Source organism: Sebastes fasciatus, chromosome 6 (assembly GCF_043250625.1).
Source record: "Sebastes fasciatus isolate fSebFas1 chromosome 6, fSebFas1.pri, whole genome shotgun sequence".
In the NCBI taxonomy this organism is placed as follows: domain Eukaryota; kingdom Metazoa; phylum Chordata; class Actinopteri; order Perciformes; family Sebastidae; genus Sebastes; species Sebastes fasciatus.
In genome coordinates this window covers 29,850,730-29,866,577 of record NC_133800.1, presented here as the reverse complement: position 1 = coordinate 29,866,577, position 15,848 = coordinate 29,850,730, and the positions used below count along the sequence as shown (strand labels likewise).

The 15,848-nt window shown below is 40.5% G+C and overlaps 1 long non-coding RNA gene across 1 annotated transcript in view; it reads left to right on the top strand.

Moving 5' to 3' along the window:
• The first annotated feature begins 7,124 nt into the window (after window positions 1–7,124).
• LOC141770216 (uncharacterized) overlaps window positions 7,125–15,848 on the top strand; it is a 72,062-nt gene continuing 63,338 nt past the window's right edge. Inside the window, exons 1-2 of the long non-coding RNA XR_012594469.1 lie at window positions 7,125–7,207; window positions 8,552–8,687. This is a non-coding gene — a long non-coding RNA (uncharacterized LOC141770216). The remainder of the gene's footprint in view (window positions 7,208–8,551; window positions 8,688–15,848) is intronic.

The following is a 15,848-nucleotide window of genomic DNA, read 5'->3' as shown; positions in this document are numbered from 1 at the left end:
TTCTGTGAGGCATTTACAGGAAAAAGAAGAGACGGGCTTTAGTTGTGTTCTTTTAGCAGACTAATCTGTCTTTATTAAGCAGAATTATCCTTTTTTTCTCATTTGTTTGAATCTTCTCTGTTGCATGCTCATAGTTTTAAAGGGGACATATCGTGCTCATTTTCAAGTTCAGACTTGTATTTTGGGTTTCTACTAGAACATGTTTACATGCTTTAATGTTCAAATAACACATTATTTTGCTCATACTGTCTGTCTGAATATACCTGTATTCACCCTCTGTCTGAAACGCTCCGTTTTAGCTCCTGTCTTTTTAAACCCTCCTCCACAAAAAGCCCAGTCTGCTCTGATTGGCTAATGAGAGAAATATGGTGCACTTTTGCAAAGGTAGTTCTCACGCTGTGGGTGGAGATAATCATCAGATGGGGGGCGGTATATTCTAATGAGCCTGTATGTGACATAGGAAGGGGAGCCAAATCTGAATGGCTTGTTGAATCACATGATTTCTGATCTAGGCAGCCCACACAAAACTGACTGAGTTGTCGTATTTCACAGTTTGTGGGTTGGACACCCAAACATATGTGCACAAGCACTGAAAAAGTGCGATTTTTATAACATGTCCCCTTTAAATGACCAAGTACTGTTGTATCTCTGCATGTATTAAAATCCATATTCAATTAATGCTGCGATAACGACCTATTTACTTTTTTACCACATACATTAACACATTTACATCAGCCGACCGCCATGTTTCTACAGTAGCCCAGAACGGACAAACCAAATACTGTCTCTAGAGAGGGCCATTCACGTTTTTACGTCGGCCACCGTAGTTCTCCTACATGATTGGAGAAGTTTCAGTTGGTGGCAATCTGCAACCTCACCACTAGATGCCACCAGATCTTATTCACTGCACTTTTTAAAGTATAAAGAAATCTATCCTTTTTCACGTAAAAACACATAAAATAGCAATAACAACGACCCAAATGTGACTATACAATTGTAGGTTGGATGTACAGTATTTACACTAGCTGTAGGAGAGTAGTTCTTTCCTGCATACATGTGAGAGAGCATGGATAATTGTGACTGAAAGTTTTATTGATACAGTCATTAATAACAATAAAAAAATTCAAACTTAAAGAAAAGACTATCATGGTGTTAGCTGTATTCTTACATTCATGTGTTATTTAATGCCCTTAGATTCCCTTTGACAGTGATCTCTCACTTTTTAAGCATTGATGTAATAGATCTCAAACATACAAACAAACACCTCTGACCCACCTTTTTAGATCTAAATCAAGCTCTTGGCATCACATGGATCAATATTTATAAAATCAATATTTATTAGTCTTGAATCGACTGTGGTGTCAACTTAAGCATGTTGAATTGGTCAAGATATTGGAGCGTCACCTTTAACACCTCAGTATTTATGGTGTGAGTATGAATAATGGGTAGCAGGAGGCAGTGGCTAAAATAAGCAAGGCTGCAGGTTTAAATCTCAGTCTCATTTCGATGAGGGAACCAACAGATTCTCAGCAAAAATATGGATTGTAAAAAGCTCCTAGTTGTTGCCAGCAAATACAGAACTAATAGCCTGCCATACCTGTCAACTGGCAAAGCTGCATTTGTGTATGGGTTTAATTAAGGCAATACTTTGAATCAATATTGAAATCATCTTTATAAAGGTGTTTCTCACCAAGACCTTTGGAAGCGACATAAGAAGAGAGGGGGTTGTGAGGAATAGAGTAACGGGGAGTAGGAAAACCATAATGTAATATTGATTAATTATTGATTCCTTTGGAGAAATTCTTTTTTCCCTCTTTTAACAACCAAGCCAGTCTATAAGGAAAGAAATAGTCTATTTTCTCTCACATTTGACTTTCATTTTTAGCCACAAACGGAGAATAAACAACTTTTTTAAACTTTTTCAACTGCCAAACTTCACAGCACAAGATTCCTCCTAAATGTTGAATGTCGTAAAGACACTGACATCTTCTGAAAACATTTTAAGCGAGAAATAGCCTATGCCACTGCTGAATCTCGTTCCATTTTAGAACTAGATCGCCTAGTTTGACATCTTGGTCCAAGTTTTGTGAGCCAGACGGGTTCATTTGCGTAAATACAGACTGTAGCAACTTCAGGAAACAAACTTAAAGCCACTGAGAGGCTGCAGTCGGCCCGGTTTGCTTGTGCGATGCGCTACCGAAATGATGCACTGAGATTAAAAAAATATGTTGAACAAAATCGTATTTAATGAAAGCGATCAACTTATCATAACTTAATCAACAGCGATCAAAAGAAAATAGCGGTCAATAAAACATACGGCGACCCACTCACCCTCTGTTCCCTCCGGCAACGAGGTGAACAGCTGATTATATTAACTATGAGTGCCGCCCATATCCGTGTGACCCAAATCTACCAAATCATCACAATTACATAATAATAAATGACAATGTCCCAAACACTACCAATACCAATACCAAAGAATATAAACCATCACGAACCTAATTAACATTACGACAAACATTACTCCTTTCTGAAATCCTTCATGGTTTCTACACAGACCCACTCCAACTCGCCGCAACACTCCCACCATGCACTGGGCGACTGCTTCTCCTGCTCTCCGTAGGAAATGAACGGAAAGCGTTGAGACGCCCTCCGTCGCCCGATCTGGTGGAAATGTCACTTGCGTTTGTAGGGCTGGCCCTCTGCGGCCCAGCCAAAAATAAAGTATGTAACATGTATGCACTGAGGGCAGAGAGAAACAACGAAAGAGAGAAGGAAGGAAGGGAGGAAAAGAGTGGTGTGTATGAGTCATAGAAACTATCGCGGCGTTAGTGTGTGTGTTGGTCATCGCTGTTTGTGTCATCGCATGTGCACAATATCGTGAAAGAGAGAAGAGAGTGTTTATGAGGAGTGTGTGTGAGCAGAAGAGTGTACGAGAGAGGGGTTGTGTGTGTTTGTGTGTGTGTGTGTGTGTGTGTGTGTGTGTGTGACAGTGACTCTAATTGCTCTTCACCTCTACTTCAAAAGCTTTTAGCCCGGTCAGCACTCAGCCAATCAGAAGGCTCGCACAAAAGAGCCAGTCGGAGAGCAGAGGAGAGCGCCGAGGCAGGACTGTCTCTCAACTAACGGGATTACCTTCACACTCTCTCTGTCATACTGTGCTGAATGCCGTGATACACAACCCAAATTAGCTAAATGAAGTGACAAAACCGGTCACTTTCTATGATTTCTGCTCCCCTGTCTCTCTCCCAGCAGCCTGAACACTGATTGGATTCATTGTGGATTTTCTCTTTCCCTCTGTTTTTTTTTTTAGTATTCCTCTCACCGCTCCCTACCCTCCTCCTCCTCCTCCTCCTCCTCCTCCTCTTCCTCCTTTCACAGCACTCATTTCATTTGCATTGATAAGTATGTTTCTCAATTTGGGGAATAAAGAATAAGTGTCTGAAACTGCCTCCTGCTATCTCGACGCAGCTGTGAATAAGCCAGCTACAAAGCTGGAATAAATGCGTTTGCAATTACAGAGGAGAAAGAGAGAAAAAGAAGACAGAAAGCTTCAGCTGTCAGCCAGATATGTGTGCGCCTCATTTCTTTCTCTCTCAATCGCACAAATTCAAAGATGCTTCACTCCGTATCACTGTCAGAAAATAAACAAAATTGCCAAAGCGGTTTACATTACAATGCTCAGTGATAAAGAATACACACAAATCAATATAATGAGATTTTCCCAATGACCTTTCAGTCGCTCCACCATCTGTCACTGAAGAAATTCTGGTCTCACTTTATTTTACCGTACACATAATAAGCTGTACTTTGGACTTAATTAGACCAAAACTAGAAATGTGTTCTTTAAGTAAACAGTAAACAAACACAGTTAGACTCTAATTAGACACCTAAAATATGCTGTAATCAGAAACCGCATATAATGCTGTATTAGACCCATAATATGCTATACTAGACATTATTATACCCAATTATACTCTAATTAGGAACAAAATAGGAGATCCTAATACACAATTAGACATCATTTTACAAGATCATAGTCTAATTATAAATCAAATACAATATCACATCAGATCCAAAGTATGCTGTAATTAGACACCGCATCAACATGGGCCTATCACAGCTTAATTAGACAACACAGGCTGTAATTAGACACATTTAATGTCATATTATATCGATCATAGCCTTCATAATAGTCAGAAAAAACAAAGAGTGCTCAAAGAGAAACAAACAAAAGAAAACACGATTTTCGACCAGGAGACCCGTGTTTGTTTAGTTTTATTTTGTTACATTAGTGACGTTTGTCACGTGTTTTCCGTACTGACGTTACGTTGTTTCTGTACGTGTTTTATTTAGTTTACGTACTTGTTTTATGCCTAACCATGACGTTTTCCCTTAACCTAACTAAGTGGTTGTTGGCTAATCCTAAGTGAATGGCTTTGTTGCTCCCTGCTGGTACTGCACGTTAATACAGGCGAGTAATATTCACGTCTCTTTGAGGCAAAACATGACACTAATACGCTGTCCTCTGGTGGACAGGCGGGTTTATTACACTCTTTGGCATGATATCGGGTTGCACTCTGTCATGGCTTTAGGACAGTTGAATATAATGAAACCAATCTTTAATGGTTTTAGTAAATTAGTAAATATTAGCGCTAGCAATGTCAGATGTCGGTCGATCCACTATTTTGGTCGAGACGGAAATATCTCAATAACTATTGACTGGATGACCATGACATTATGGTCCCCTCACTTTTTCTCTAGTGCCATCAACAGGACAGCAATTGTGGTTTTGACTGAAATGTCTCTGGATAGATTGCCATGAAATTTGATACTCATTCATGCCGCCCTCAGGATGAATTTAGCTTTTTATCTGTAGCGCCATCATCAGGTCAAAATCTTCTCTACGAGCCGAGGACAACTTTGTAGCTGCAGTTACAGTGGATGAAGTCATTGCAGTATCCTTTTTCTGTACTGTAGAAAAACCTAGAGCTGGTTTCACTAAAATGCATGAATACTTTATTCCCCCCGAAAGATTAGTTCCTCTAGATGACATTTTGCAACTCCAACTTTAAGTAAAACCCAAATTATTGTTGTGTTACTAAGCAACAACGTAACTTACCCACAAACTGGACACACACACACTTCACGATTTAAAGATTTTCTAAAGCGTTAACCACTTCAGTATCTCATAATCAGTTTTCTAATTCCTCTGCAGCTGTGGGCGTTTACTCGATAACTATGAAGTACTTTTCCAATTTATCCCTTGATAAAGTTGCCTTTGTGAAATCTCATTTCCCCCTCGGTCTAACTGTTTCCTCCACAGTATTACATTACCTATCTAACACCTCTACTCCTCCATCCACCCTCTCCTTTTCTCTCTGGATCTTCACCTCAGCTTCTTTCTCTCTCTCTGTCTCTCCCTTCTTCTTTCTCTACCTTATTTTTCTCTGTCTGCCTCCTTTTTGGTTTCTCTGTCTCTCTTTTTGCCACCTCCAACTCTCTACTGATTAACAAAGAGAGGAGAAAAGACAGAAGGGAAAAAACAGTTGGTAGATTGGTGGGAAAGTTCAATTAAACTGCGGGCCTCTGGGCTTTTGTATTGGTGTGTATGTGTGTGCACGCCTTTGTGTTTATGGCTGTGCATGCTGCTGTACTGTGTGTGTGTATGTGCGAGTATTGAAATGTGTGTAGGTATGTGTGCACGCTTTGCATCTCTGCTGGTGTGTGTTTCAGTCTCAGCTCTCCAGGATTAGTTTTTCCTCCTTAATCAAGTGAGAGAGAAGCCCACAGGTAATTACAGCTTCTCTCCAAAAACAACAACTGGGCTTTTGCTTTCCTGTTGGACTCCATCACAGTCAAATAAAGACACTGCTAGCTACAATTGTAAAGGACAAGCAAAGTCACAAAGTTGTTTCTATCATACTGCAGCATGACGTAAAAAGAAGAGCTCTTTTAATTGTGCTAACTGGACCGAATGTAGTGTTTCACATGCAGGGAGGATGTGTTGTGTCTCATCAGTTTAACATATAAAACCTGATTTAACTTAACAAAGCTTTCTTGGGAGTTTTTAAATCATGTTGTTCATGCATCTGTCTCTTATATTAGGCCTATAGATGTTCGAAATTAAATCAGACAAACAGCATACATAGATAAGATATGAATAATGTTAATCAACAGCACAGCTGTCATTTGAGTCGACAGTTGAGAGGTTGTTTGCTCGTGCTGGCAGGTCACTGTTTATAATTTGACAGAACCTCACCCACATGGTCCTAATGAGGCAGATTATAGCTGAGTCTTTGAGTGCATGGATGTATTAAGAGAACTGGATATTGCGTTGGAGTCGGGGCCCCGTTCATTCTTATGAAAGTTGCTCAGTGGCACATGATGCCAAAATGGCTCAACTTCCGAGTGGAAAAGTACCCGGATCTTCTGGCGAGCTTCCACATCCATTGGACCCATGGAGCAAGCGCAGTAGCGTCTGCTTGGTCACATGACTCGGTCACGGGGGTCACAGCCATTAAGATTTTTAAAAGTCTGATATTCTGTCAGATTCTTGTGGTATTCATTTTTTTGTACCAGGTTTTCACAATGTTTAATAATCAAAATGATGGATGCTGGGACCTGTAAAGTGACTGACAGGCTTGTAAAATGGACACAAATTGGATGGAGGAGGAGGAATGATTGTGAACAGAACTGTACATGGTACTGACAGAGGAGAGGTTGAAGGGCGTAGATTTGATGAAGGCTGATTAATTTAAATGGCTTTCATGACATGCAATTCTGATGGAAGCCATGTACCAAATGGATGACACCTTCTATGGCTTTCTTTTTTACATAGTGTACATATACATTGTTGGTTATACATGAACCTGCAGTCATATGTATCCCATATTTGTAATGCAAAACTGCATACTTAACTTGGAGCACATTTCCAATGAGAGTGTATGGAGTTGTTTAAAGAAAGAAATTAAAAAAATTGACCTACAAACCATTCAGTTTGAATACTGGGAACTAGAATCAGCATTTGTTTTGAATCCGCCTGCTGCCAAAAATCTTAAACTCTGTAAAACACATTGCCAAAACAAGCTTCTTATGACTGTGTGTTTTTGTATTTTGTTCATAGACTGAATATAAGAAGTGGACGTAGTCACTGTGACGTCACCCAGACCGGACAACGCCATGGTAGCGACCTGTTAAACACAAGGTAGCCACGCCCTAAAGTATACCCTGCTTTATGGTCGATTTGACTCTAAATGGGACCATAATTTACTAAATGAACATCATGCTGTATTGAAGAAGACTTGAAACTAGCAATTGAGACCATAAACTCATGTTTACAATGTTTACTGAGGTAATAAATCAAGTGAGAAGTAGGCTCATTTTCTCATAGACTTTTATACAATCAGACTTCTTTTTGCAACCAGAGGAGTCGCCCCCTGCTGGCTCTTAGAGAGAATGCAAGTTTAAGGCACTTCAGCATTGGCTTCACTTTACAGACTCGGAGTTGTCCACTGGTTTTGTTACAAGCTCTGGTTTAATTTAAACTGTCCAATGAGTAAACCTTTACTACAGTATGGCTCAGACTCAGTGAACTGTATAACTGCACCTCCAGAAGCCTGATACACAAACATTATCCGTTATGTCAGAGCTTCTGTGTGTGTATGTTTGTGTGCTCCTTTTGGCGTGCACTTGGAAAAAAAAGTATTACGTAAAACTGTGTGTGTATTTAATAACACCATCATCAAGCAGCCCATGGTTTATCTGTCTCGTAGTCCTCCAAAGACTTTAATAAGCTTATGTGTTGTCAGTAATTAGCAGCTAATAAATGATGAAAGAAGAGCCGCTAATACCTCTTTTTCCGACTGCGCTGGCTTTAACGTGCGGCATCAACAAAACAAATCAATGGATGCGGGAGGGATGGAGGGGTTAGGGATGAATGGGCTGGTGTTTTCTCAAAGATAGCCCTCCTCAGAAAGGATAATTAATGCAGACACTCTTAGTCCTGCATTTAGCCCTTCTGATTATGATCCCAAAGCTGCCAAACCAGTAAATTCATACTTTCTTTCAGAGGGAGTAGAATCAGAGTACCAATTATGCTGTACACTGTAATTGATTGAAATTACTCAATGCAGCATTTCTGATTTGGTAAAACATTTTTAATCCTTTTTTTATCCAGGGAAGGTTGACTAAGCAGGCTCTGTTTCTCAGCAGTAACAGACAAAAACAGTAAAATTTCACAGTTATTGCACTCACACCCGAGGCTGCCTTGTAATGTAAGACCATAGTTGTTTCCAATTAAACACTTGGCCATTTAACAGCTTCACAGGAAAAAAAAAACTTAAATAGTAATTGCCTTGCTCATGGGCACGTCAAGTGGAGTCTTTGATATACACAAGAATGCTTACTCATTCACCCATCCTCTGTAATGGTTGAACTACAGCTGCTGTCCACTAAAGATGATTTATCAGTTATATAATCATCAGTGTTTTCATCACAGATGCAACTAAATATACTGATTATCTTTTTCTTTTTGCTCTTCCCTCCACAGCGAGGTCACAGTACGGCGTTGGCTACAAAACGGTGCGCCCGGAGCTGCAGGCGATTCACTGTCTGGCTCAAGGATACTTCAAAAAGGACGTATGCCTGCTGTCACGGTGGCTTGAACCCAGGTCCTCCAGTTGAAGGTCAGCCCACTTAATCATCGCCTCCACTGTAAATCCCTATCAGGGCAGGATTAGGATTTGAGAGCCAACATGAGATATGTAACTAGACCACTGACAGCTGAGAAAGAGCCCAGCGGAGAAGTATGTGAAAGGGCAAGGTTCTCTGTTGGATAATGGGGAGAATATGTACTGTATAATAACAGGGAATTTTTTTAGTTAAAGTAAATATGCAGATGTGGTGAGAAATTTGTGTTTTTTGCGAATGTGAAATATCCGTTTTTAGAAGAGATTTCACTTTAGCATTGCACTCCTATACACAAATACGGGGATGTACCGGAAGTGAACAAGGCGTCTCCCTACAATACATGTGCGTTTTGAATTTGGAGATTCTTGATTGGAATATTGGAGCGCACGTCACGGCTGCCATCAGCGTGTCAGCGTTTATAAGCTCCGCCCACGGTACCGCCTCCGAGCTGTGATTGGACAGTTGATTGTTCTTCTCTTTGGAATGAGAGAGTACGTCATCGTCTCTGAAAAGAAAAAAGCTCCATTGCACCACCTCATGAAATTTTGACGTTGCTTTTGCATTTAGTATTGTCAAGTTTATGCTGCTCTTTATGCTGGACAACACTTTATTGTATGTGTTGTGATTTGATTTAAATGTGCCACATGGACACATGTGTTGTTTTGATCAATACATCGTTCTCTTGACAGTATTTTTCCATCTGAAAATCATCCAAGCATATGGTGACGATGCTGACTTTACAGTCGTGTTGGCGAGTAGCTTCCTCTGCAATAGTGAACATACTGTATATACAGCATTTCAGTGTGTACATGGACAGCAGTTTCTTTACAATGTAGGCTTTGTTTGTCCTGTTAACAAAGGTTGTCCTGGTTCCTCTATTATCTCTCCTTCTTTGTCCTTGTGTGACTGATTCTTGTCTCTACTCAATAAAAAACTCGGCTTCTTTGTATCGGCACATCTGATTACAGACTTGAAAAACCTGCAACTGATTTTCCCAGATTTTAAGAAGCTTGTTACCATGAGCCTCTTGGGTGATATTCATATTGACTGATTATTACGTGTTTAATGGTTTGCAAAATGTTTTTTTTTTCTGTAAGTGTGTGAAGACAAACAGAAATCATTAGAGGGGTGTAGTCGTTTTTTCTGTAGCAGAAATGCTAAATTGAATTTGGACCCTTTGTGCACGTCTTAGCCCGCTGAGCCCTGGTCTGGATGTATTTATTTGTTCTATCAAGGTCAGAAGTTTAATAAGCCCTTTTGATGTTGTTTTGTCTCACCTTCACGTATTGGATTTCTTTGTGGGTTTTCTCAGATTGTTGTTTGAACATGCCGATAAATTCATACTTTTATAATCCACCCGTCACTGAAGTAATGATTTTGATAAACATTGTTTGTATTCATGCTACTGTTGGTCAATTTCACCCTCTTCAATTACCCTTCTCTTTCTGACAAAGGAGAAGGCAGTAACCTCAAAATCATGTTTTGAAAATGAACTTAACTTTAAAAAGTTTGCCATTCCCTTAAGGCAGCTACTCGTGTTTGTATACTGTATGTGTGTGTGTGTAGAACTGAGCCCCCATGAAAACACAGAGTTGGCTCTTTCAAGTTGGTTGCAACTTGTATTGATATCAACTAATGAGATGAAATACAGAAAGGAACACAGCGAGAGGCTGTGCAAATTGGGAAGCCAGGTTGTACAAAAATGTGCGACTGATTCATTTGACCATTATTTGTCAGAACTTTGTCATCACAGTGGCATACAAAAATTAGAGGAACAGCAATTCAGTCTGCTCAATATGCTGCATGTAATACAGAAATGTGTCTGTTGTGACAATTGGGGAAATAGACTTTTAGAAGTATTCATTTCAGTTTCAGTTTTACTTGGATTCATTTGGCTACAACGACTGATTAACTATGAGTTATTACTTTCATCCTGCTGCAGTGCTCTCAGAGCGATACTTTTCTTTCCATGCACATGCACACTTTAAAACCCCTCTTAGCATTCCCGTTAATGACCAAGAAATCATGTTTCTCCAGCACAAACCTAGATGTGAAACCAGGTTTTTCGACAAGACCACTTTAGTGCATGTAAACCATAGACTGTATAAAATATGGAGGTAGTCTCCGTGACGTCATCCAGAGGTTTCTGAAGCTCAAATTGGGTGCCTCCGGCCGTTGCCATCTTGGCAGTGACTACACAGCCCTAACTTCCGGCTAATCCAAAAATGGGCAAAGAGGTGGATCGTCGGTGGAGCTGAGGCGGCCCAGGTGATGCAGCAGAGCAGACAGCTAGCAGCTAGCGACCTGGTACGGCACCCACCTGTCACTCCAAGCGGCCACGCCTTCAACTTTGTCCAATTTTCAGCTTTAATGCAATTTAAACGGGTGATTTATACAAAAAAAGTTGTCATAAACGGGGAAATTAGCTATATTAGAAGTAGAGTGGGTCGTCCACTTATTGGAAGATCGGCGGTTTGATCCCCGGCTCCCCCCGTCTGCATTTCCAAGGGTTCTCGGACAAGATACTGAACCCCCAGTTTGCTCCCAAAGGCTGTCCAATCAGTGTGTGAATGAGTGTTTAGATTAGATCCCGATGGGCAGGTGAATGTTGACAAGTAGCGTATAGTGCTTTGAGTGGCCAGGAGACTAGAAAAGCGCTATATGAATGCAAGTTTATTTACCGTAGAGACCAACATAGTTTTTTGTACCAGGCTGTAAACATGTTTATTTCTGCTGTAAAGTTGGTCATCTTAACACGGGGGTCTCTGGGGATTGACTCGCTTTTGGAGCCGGCCTCAAGCGGCCATTCAATGAACAGCAGTTTTTGGCACTTCCACGTTGGCTTCATTTCTCAGCACCAGAGGTTGCTGCTTGATGTAAACACACTGTCTACAAGGGATATGCAGCATCAATTGATATCTTTTCACAAAGCTATTTCACTTTACATAACCACAGAGATAATAGAAAGACATGTACACTTACACTTAACGTATTGGTCACTTCAATAGCAAGAGAGCATCTCATTAATTTAAACCTCTACACTAGATAATAAGTACATTAAATTCTTCATAAGAAGAGCTTGCAGAGTGTGTTTGTGTTTGTGTGTGCGCTGTGCCTGCTCATAACCTTGTTAGCTCCTATAGTCAAACCACTGGACCACTTTGATTTATGAGTAGTGTGGTGTAAAATAATGGCATGGTTCTAAAATTAGGGTTAGGGTTAGAGAGTGCTGCATACTGTATCTCTTTCTATCTTTGTTACACAATGAAAAGGGAGCAGGGCACTGCCCGTAAGACCTTTTACAGTAAAGGCAAAATTAAACTGGAGCTTTTTTCCCCCAGTGCCTAACTTGCAGTTTTTTCTTCTCTTTACTAATGTTGTCTTGGAGTTATTTACGAGTTGTAGCTTATTATGCAGTTATGTGTTGCATTGCACACCATTCACAGTAAATCCCTCTAAATCTGTATGCCCCAAACTACCTCAAACTCTCAAACAACCGCAGTTGTGTCTGAACTAACAACCCATTACTGCCAAGTCGTTCCACTTGGCCAGCTTGCAGTCCAGGCTGAAGGAGGCGGAGGCCGCCACAGCCTGTGACCTAGCGGGAGCACAGAGCCGGAAAACTGCAGGATTGGAAGCAGAGATCAGCACAAGGTCGTGTCTTTTGGCTCGGCAGGCTGTGGTTGGCGTTCACGCCACGCGCCCTGGCTCAGCCGATGCACGAGCTGCTACGGCGGGGCGGTCTAGCTATTGAAATTCTGAATAGCTCACAGTTGGTAGAGTTCAGGCAAAGTGGCGAAGAAAGCGCCTCATGCGGCGTCAGTGAAGGTTAACCACCAGGCTGCTCTGACGGGGGTCAAGCCACCTGGGTGTTTAGGTAGTTTGGAGCCTCACACGTCTCTGAGGATGCCGTAAAAAGCTTCCAAATGAAATCATGTTGCTGATGTACATTTGAGGGTGAGTCACGAGGTTATCACATTGACCAGATATGAGACACACCTTGATCTCACCACAGGGGAGGGTTGTCTGCTCTGCAGGGAGGCAGGAAGGATGCAACATTTGACCTTAGACGGTGGGAGGTGGAACGGCTTGCAGCATTACTTTCTCTTGTATGTTGCACAGCTAACATACAGTATATATACAGGTGGAGGATCATGAAGTTGGTCACATTGAAAACCTGGGGGGAAAAGGAGAGTATGTTCTAACCAGTGAATCATTAATCATTACTTTAATTTTATAATTTGTTTTTTGACTGGTAACGTGTGTGATTTAAACCAAAGTGAAGGTCTTTCTCTGAGAAATATCTATGCTTTTAAAATGTAAAAATAAAGACCTTCAAAAAAAAAGGTTAGAACTGCATGTCTTTCCTGATTAATTCATCTATCGCTCACCCTAATTTATTGTAGAACACATCTTGCGTGTTTAACTAGGAATGTATTGTATATTAAAAAAACATAAAAGTTGGAAAACATGCAAAAGAAAAGTGGTTGTAAATTAATAAACACTACACTGAATATATTAAAAAGTAGAAATCAAATAATGATTTAATGTGCTGAAACTCAAAAACATGCCAAGTGTATTTTAAAAGCGATTGAAAGCTGACATTTAATTAAGTTGTGAATATAAAAAAAAAAACAGTGTAAGAAAACTATCAGGGCTTAGCTGCTTAGAGATGTAACTCTCTCGATCCAACATGTCAAAGGTTACTGTGTATGTGTGTGTTAGTTTGTGTGTGTGTGTGTCTGCATTTTTGTGTGCAAACAACTGTTTTTCTGCGTTTGTGTTTTTGAGGCACAGTTATGCTCTGTATGTATTGTACATGTGTGCCTGTGAAAGCAGTATGTGTGACCTTGAAGTAAATATAACCGCATACAATGTATAAGTGTGTAACCTTGTTCCAGACTTCTGAATCACGAACCACATCTCAGTTTCCCTCAGCCGGAGATTGAAAAGGCGGACATTATCCTCCTACATAGCGTGCCAACGACTTATAGCTCCATCCATGAAAAATAATGATTGAAAAATGTCCACAATAATGATGATAGCAGGTTAGTTGATTGGTTATGAGAAAAAAACATGAACATGAGGTCGAATGAAAGAGATTTCAAACGAAATGGAAATTCTCTCTGATTATCAGGTCAGTGGGGGCCTCTTCTATCTTTATGAGGACCAGATTAAGTTTTACAACATGACAGTGAGGACATTTTGTCAGGTCTTCCCTTTTTCAAAGGTTTAAGGGATAAGTCTTGGTTTTAGGGTAAAACGATTATAGGGTAACAGTTAGGCATGAAGTGGCAACGGTTAAATCTGCATTAACAGATTTTAGTTAATGCAGTTACAGAGCAGCGTTGTCATTCATTTGGAGTTGTGTTTGTGGCCATCTGTTGACTATAAGTCCAATATTCACTCTGTTTTGGTTTCAACCAACTCCTGATGGAAATATCTGTCTCTTTAGCTACTAAATTCTCCACTATGTTAACCAGCTAGTTGCTAACTTTTTTCTGTCTGCTGTTAGGTGCTTGACAGGTAACGCACAGTGACCTGACGCACCAGACGGTTTGTTACAAAGAACCATCTAAGAAGCCGTCATTGGAAACTGTTTGGAAAAGGGCAGGCGTTTTCAAAAAATACTTGGCAGGTGGATGATTGAATGAACCACCTGTCAATCAAACTCTTGCCGAAGCCAGTCGGGAGAAGAGCGAAAACATATTTTCCATCGAGAAAAGCCTTCAATGCCGTTCTTTGCTTTTCCTTCAATGAAGAAATACTCTCCAGTTCTGATCTAACTGATGCCATTACAGCATCTACGCTAACCTGAACTAACAGTCGCCTCTCCGTGTTGTCGCGTCACACGCCTAAACCACGCCCGTATTGAAGCCTGTGATCTTGTGATATCGCGACAATCCAGCTGCCGTGCAAGTTAAGACGCACAGTGCCTTTTTAGAGCTTTTTTTGCTGGAAACATCCGCCTGCTGCATCTGAAAAAAGACGCTGATGAAAGCATTGAGACTGAACCGAAACAGTAAAGTTGTGTGAGCAATAAAACCAAAACAATGAGCTGAAAGATGCTAAAATGCTCCGTAGAGTTGAGGGGAACTAGAGTACTGTGATAATTAGCTGTTGGTTCGTCACAACAAGCAACACCTTCACATGTAGGTCGTCATTTGATCAAGTGTTGATATTAAGATATTGATTAAAGCAACTTTAACATGGAAGGGGAAATTAATCATATTAGTAAAGCACCATTAACACTCAAGCCTCTCTAAACCCTCTCAATATCAAACTATATATTGTTGTAAAGAAAGAAAAACATGATTCCTCGACAATCTTTCCTCTCTGGGTCGACACCGAAGTTCAGAAAAAAAAAAAACTGGGACGTCGTCTGGAAAAGCTCCTCACTGCTTGTAAGTCTGAACTGAAGCTAAAGTCACTTTCTAATGGTGTCATTTTCTTTTTAGAGACTTCATCTTCGATTAAGCCGTCTCACTTGGATTGACACGCTGAAATTTAAATCATCACAAGTTGATAGGAATGTATAATAAGCTCCACCTCGGCGACGTGACCTCGCCGATGACTCCCGCAGATATAAGAGCAGTTAAAATCAGTTCTCACTTGCTCTCGCACAAAGACAATATTTCACATTATTTCACTTGCTTTCAATATAACCCCATGTTACTCCAACCAAAGCACTGTCTGGCATCTGTGTCTGCTAATAGGGTCATTAATATTCATATCTTCACACAGATGAGATGAGAAACACACTGGCGAGCACCCATTCACACACGCAAGAGAAAGTACACGCACACACCACGAAGAGAAATCAGTTGGCTGCTCAAATATAATTACTTGACTGCTGGCTGCCATTTAGGACGCTGCCTAGATAGATTATTTTTGTCTATCTTCCTCTCTATCTTTCTGTCTTTTCTCTGTATTCCTCTTGATTTCTGTTTTCCTCGTCACTGGATGTATTCTCTCTCTTTTCTCCACCATCTGTCTTCTCTGAAACATTGCTTGGCAGATCCAACAATGCCGATTTGATTCAATTTACAAGTGTTTTATTGATATCATTTTCAATAGGAACTCACTCTCAAAGCTGAACTGAATTGTAAATGTCTGTACGGCCGTGTCTCTGTCATAACACAGTAGCTTTCAAGCTA